The sequence below is a fragment of the Salmo salar genome, chromosome 03 (assembly GCF_965601325.2).
Source record: "Salmo salar chromosome 03, fSalSal1, whole genome shotgun sequence".
Taxonomy (NCBI): Eukaryota; Metazoa; Chordata; class Actinopteri; order Salmoniformes; family Salmonidae; genus Salmo; species Salmo salar.
In genome coordinates, this window is record NC_138293.1 from 38,764,324 (window position 1) to 38,770,966 (window position 6,643).

Sequence of the window (6,643 nt, forward strand, 5' to 3'; positions counted from 1 at the left end):
AGCCAAAATCTAAATTGCGCCTGGGCTGGAATAATACATTATGGCCTTTCTCTTGCATTTCAAAGATGATGGTACCAAAAAAACGGTTGTTTTTTTCTTTATATTATCTTTTACCAGATCTAATGTGTTATATTCTCCTATATTACTTTCACATTTCCACAAACCTCAAACTGTTTCCTTTCAAATGGTACCAAGAATATGCATATCCTTGCTTCATGTCCTGAGCTACAAGCAGTTTGATTTGGGTAAGTCATTTTAGGTGAAAATAATGGCTGATATTTATTTATTTGCGCAGGGTTGCAAATACTTGACGAATCTGACCCATAGAGGTACTATATTCAGGGACGGCGCCACGCATAAGAAACATAAGCGGTCACTTAGCGACCCCCCCCAAAAAATATTATTGTGTTTTGGGGGGAATTCAGGGTCTCGACTTACTGTTGAGAGTTAGAATAGTAGACAAGGAGCTATTTCCACATTTGGATGTGCATCCACAGTTTTTCTCTTGTGTCAATCACTGACTGTCACTCAATTAGCCATGTTGGCTAACAATTTTTAAGAGTCTAGCCAGTTATCTAAACTTAGTAATCATGTCCGAATACCAACTAGGACACGGTTTCCCAAAAGCATCTAAAGGCTAAATGAATCGTTAGACCCTTCGTAGGAGCATCATTAAAACTCTGAGCTGTTTCCCAAAACCATCATTATTATTGTTTCACTTGAAAACGCTTGTAATCGTAACGCCTGCCTCAGAACACCTGTAGAACAGGTAAGTGTGTCGTTAGACTGCATAAAAAACGAAACAGTAATCGGCTTATTTTAAATCATATTGATATACATTTCATGTTCAATCAATTGAGTTCTATTTTGCTACTTGTAGGCTACTGTCTATAATTTGTTTCAATATATTTCATGATGTGTAGCCTAACGTGCACTGTGATGTGCCAAATCGGTGATTTAGTGCATTTTAATTTGGTAAGCATTGGAATAAGCCGCCTCAATATTTGCATCCGTATGTGGTAATATCTCTGGAGGTGATCCGTCATCAGTATTGTGAAATAATTCTGATGTTAAGGTAAGATTTGAATGGAGAAAGCTGATCTGAGAGCAGCGCTGCCTTTAGATCCTATCAGTATCAATACATGCTCCAACAACGCACTTAACAAACATTCCTTCTGCATGGTGTTTTGGGAAACGTTACATTTTTGGCCATTGTAGGAAAGATGCATCTTTAAAACACTTGGAAGCCTATGTTACAGGGCTATCAGGAAACTGGGTCCAGGTATGCAGGGCACGTGCCCAGGGGCCCCGAGCTCCAGGGGTTCCCCATTGATTTAATTTTGTTCGTCACTCTCATTTAGGGCTGTTGCGGTGACCATGTTACCACCACACCTGCAGTTGAGTCATGACCGCAGTAAAATTCTATGCGACCATTGAGTCACTGTAATCTCCTTTTATGCACATGCGGACATGCGTTAATCAAATCAAACTTTATTTGTCACATGCGCCGAATACAACAAGTGTAGACCTTACCATGAAATGCTTACTTACAAGCAGCAGTGCAGTAACACAATAAAATAACAATAAAGAGGCTATATACAGGGGGTACCGGTACCGATTAGTTGAAGTAATTTGTAATGTAGGTAGGTGTGAAGTGACTATGCATAGATAATAAACAGCAAGTAGCAGCAGTGTACAAAAAAATGGAAGGGGGGGGGGGGGGGTCATTGTAAATAGTCCGGTGGCCATTTGATTAATTGTTCAGCAGTCTTATGGCTTTGGGGGTAGAAGCTGTTAAGGAGCCTTTTGGTCCTAGACTTGGCGCCTGCTGTGCTGGTGCAGAGAAAACAGTCTATGACTTAGGTAATAATACCTAACTCGCTAATGATCATCAGGTCGCTAATGGTCTGGTACTCAGGGCTCTATTGTCCCTCTAACCACTCTGACATCAATGCAAATGCAACCGAAAATCACATCAAACACTTATCATCAAAAAAGTATGTGCTTTTAAACCTCATCTCACTGTTTGAAGAAAGAATATGAACAACAGGTTGAAACTGAGTGGAAAACATGGTCATTGTGGATGTTGCTTCAAAGCCTAACTCAACAAAATGGACAGTGCTTTCTAAGGTGATGATAAAATCAAAACACAAGATATGCATATTAGAGCTTACAGTTATTTCCACTGGAATCTTTTATAAATAAATAACTTTAACTTACGGCTCTCTTCTGATGTTGGTAACAATTATTTGATGTCCATCACTCCAGTTTGTAGCTGGCTAGCATCACTCCGGCTGGTACCTAGCTCCATCAATTGAAAATGACACATCGGTGGTATGGAACAATCGTCTTCCAGAACTAGCACGTCCTCTTTCTCCCACGATACTCCGACGGAAGTTACTTTCTGAATTTGTCTCCTCTCTACTCGTTATTATTCTCTAACTCTCTCCTCCTTTTGCAACACACTTGCCCACACACTCACTCATGCCACCTCTCCCCAGGACCTTTCAGAGCCGGCGGTGATGTCACCTGCCTCATAGTTGTCTTGGAAAGTCCCTGAACAGAACGGCAAAAGCCATATCCCTAGACTCTGCCACATTCCCCCCTGCAAAACCCTGCCAAGCCCGAGTATCTCTGAACACAGAAAACAACAATTCACATGCTTGACCTTGCAGTGCACATCAACTTAACTTCTACAGGTTTCAAGTTTCGGTATCACAGGATAAGGATAAGACATAGCCTTCCGAAACCTCACAGGCAATGTAACCCTAGAGCTCCTCTCTGACCGTCAGGGACCCTCCAACGCCTCATTCGCTGTGTGCATGCTTTCTTCCTCCTCAGGGGGTGCCTCCTCTTCCCCTGACATCAACTCAGGCTCTTCTATGCCTACTTCCGTTTGCAGTACCCCTGCTGGCACATCCACATGACCATCCTGGGGCAGTGCTCTCAACATGTCATGCATCGTACGATTTAACCTTTCACACTGACCATTTCCCTGAGGGTGGTAGGGGCTACTGCGACTTTTACCGATACCATAGAGATTGCAGAGTTCCTTGATCACATTGGCCTCGAAACACCTCCATTGGTCAGAATGCAATCTTGCTGGACAACCATAGTATTTGATCCAATACTGCAACACAGCATTAGCCGTAGTGTGAGCTGTCTGGTTCTTTGTCGGCACTGCTATGTTGAACTTGGTAAACATGTCTGTTAAGACCAAAACATTCTCAAATCCATCTGTTGTCCTCTCCAACAGCGTGAAGCCCATGGCCACAACCTCTCTTGGTGTCATCACATTGCTGAAAGTCATGCATTCCCTTTGCATGGGGAACACATCCCTATCCAAGGCACAGCGTTTACATTGTTTCACCCATGTCTGGACAGTCTTCAGCATACCAGGCCAGAAGTAGCTCTTATGCATTGCCGCAAAGGTGTTCCTTTCTCCAAAGTGACCTCCATGGTCGTGCTTCGCTTCATACGCCTGGAACTGCAGTGGTTCTGGCACTACCAACTGCCACATTTCCTCTCCATCTCTAGGATCTAGGAGCCTTCTGAAGAGAACCCCTTGGTGCAAACAAAGCCTTTCTCATTTGCCTAGAAGAACCCTGGTAGACTCATGAATAGCTAATTAAAGGGTTACCCAGACCCCTCTTTTTACTCTGCTGCTACTCTCTGTTTACTATCTATGCATAGTCACTTTAACTCTACCTAAATGTACATATTGCCTCAATTACCTCGACTAACCTGTACCCCCGCACATTGACTTTGTACCGGTACCCCCTGTATATAGCCTCACTACTGTTATTTTACTGCTGCTCTTTAATTATTTGTTATTTGTTATTTAAATGTTTCACTTATCTAGGTTTTACTTAACACTTATTTTTCGTAAAACTGCATTGTTGGTTAAGGGCTTGTAAGTAAGCATTTCACTGTAAGGTCTACCTCCACCTGTTGTATTCGGTGCATGTGATAAATAACATTTGATTTGATTTGATTTGATTAGCGTAGCCCACCGAAAATGAGTAAAAAATGAACCAGCAGGAAAGTGGCCTCCATTCGCTTATTGGAGTGCATACGGATGACATGTGTTTTTTTTCTCTTGCCTCTGTTCCTGCCCATTTGATAACGGACCATTCTAAATCAAAACACATTTTACATATTAGTAAAGACACGGTTAAATTGAGAATAGTCTGATGGGTGAAAATATGATAAATTGATGAGAGAACAGCATGTGCAGCCTGAGGCAAAGAACAGAGCGCATGCTTTTTTTGTTGCAACTTTCTCAAATGATCACTGGCCTATAGTCCATCAAGCAGCCCATATATAGTAAGATTTCTAAGGCATTCTAAGGTCCGTATCATCCACAACTTTAAATCTAGCATATAACACCTGTTTCAAACAATCAATTTTATGCTGAACATAGTCACTTCATATGCGCACTCTTGCTCTAGAATGGGAAACATATCCTTTCTATTTTATTCAGGTAAGTTCAATTATATTCTTCTTACTATAAAATCATATAATATAAAATAACGTCTCGGGATGTGGCATGGCGCATAACCAGATAACATACAGTAGGCCAACTCATATTCTGTTCTTCTGAAATACCTGTTCTTCATATCATAATGTTTCTTTAGACCTGCCTAAAATAAATCATGGATTTATTGTGATGGTGTACATTCAATTGATTTATTAGACTTTTTGAAATGTTGATGTACCAAAGGTACGCATCAGTAGCTGCTATCTATGGAGGCCTGGAGATGCTAAATGTGTTCATGTTCATTAGTGGTCCGTGAGATCGGCAGTCTTTTGCATGACAATAACCATCTGACAAACACGACCGCCACAGCCCTACTCTCACTCAGATATAATTAACATTTACATTACATTTAAGTCATTTAGCAGACGCTCTTATCCAGAGCGACTTACAAATTGGTGCATTCACCTTATGATATCCAGTGGAACAACCACTTTACAATAGTGCATCTAAATCTTTTAAGGGGGGGGGGGGGTTAGAAGGATTACTATATCCTATTCCTTAAAGAGGTGGGGTTTCAGGTGTCTCCGGAAGGTGGTGATTGACTCCGCTGTCCTGGCATCGTGAGGGAGCTTGTTCCACCATTGGGGTGCCAGAGCAGCGAACAGTTTTGACTGGGCTGAGCGGGAACTGTGCTTCCTCAGAGGTAGGGAGGCCAGCAGGCCAGGGCTGGATGAACGCAGTGCCCTTGTATGGGTGTAGGGCCTGATCAGAGCCTGAAGGTATGGAGGTGCCGTTCCCTTCACAGCTCCGTAGGCAATCATGCAATTAACATGGCATAAGTCATGGAAAAATGTGTAGAATTACAGGAAATTTGCTTTAAAAGTGCTAAAATGTATCTCCACCCTATGCATGGCAAAATGTGTAGAAATGCAGGACATTTGCTGTACAACTGCAAAAATATTCTCTCTGCCTCATGGCAAAATATGTCAAATTGCAGAAAACATGCTTTAAAACTGCAACAAACAAAAAAACTCCACCCCATGGTAAACTGGGTACAATTGCAGGAAATTAGATGCAAAATTGCAAAAATTCTCTGCCCTGGCAGAAATTGTAGAATAGCATGAAATGTGTTGTAAAATTGATACATTTTATCTCTGCCCCATGGCAAAATGAGTAGAATTATGTGACATGTGTTCATAAAATTGCTAAATGTTCTCTCTGCCCCATGGCACAATGTGTCGAATTGCAGAAAACACGCTTTAAAACGGCAACATTTTCTTTTTTTTATCTGACCTGCAGTAGTTCAAGAGAATTTCACGAGGCATACAGGATACAAATCTGTGTTAGGGGGGTTTTGCCACTAGGTGGCAAAGTTGTACCGTTTAGGAGAGTTGAGTTTATTGACATTACTGAAACTATTACAAAATTCAATTGAACAATTGTGTTTCATTTCCCATACAGTATGATGATTTTTTGCTTGTGTTCTTGAGTGTTTGTGTGTGTTTTCTGATTTGCCCTTTTTCTTGTTCCCTGGAGAGACTTTCCTTTTTCCATTCTGAAACCTTGATCACACACACACACACACACACACACACACACACACACACACACACACACACACACACACACACACACACACACACACACACACCACACACACACACACACACACACACACACACACACACACACGCACACGCACACAGGAGAGCACACACACACCCAGACACACAAAGCACATTTTGATGGTGTATTTCTTTAGTGCTAAAATAAAATGTCTGCCTTGGGTCGATATGACTCAACCTCACTCAATCTAGAGGCTTGTTTATAATCTCAGGCAGCACACACACATTTCTATTTCTGTTTTATGTTTGCCTACAGTACTCTCCACCTCTACCACAGAAGGGGAAAACAAGAGCAAAAGATGAAATCCATGAGATATATGTGTGTGTGCGTATGTGTATGTGTATGTGTATGTGTGTGTGTGTGTGTGTGTGTGTGTGTGTGTGTGTGTGTGTGTGTGTGTGTGTGTGTGTGTGTGTGTGTGTGTGTGTGTGTGTGTGTTTGTGTGTGTGTGTGTGTGTGTGTGTGCGTGTGTGTACTTGCATACATGTACTTGTTTTCCTACATTATCGGACCCGGACCCCAATGTCCTAACATTTC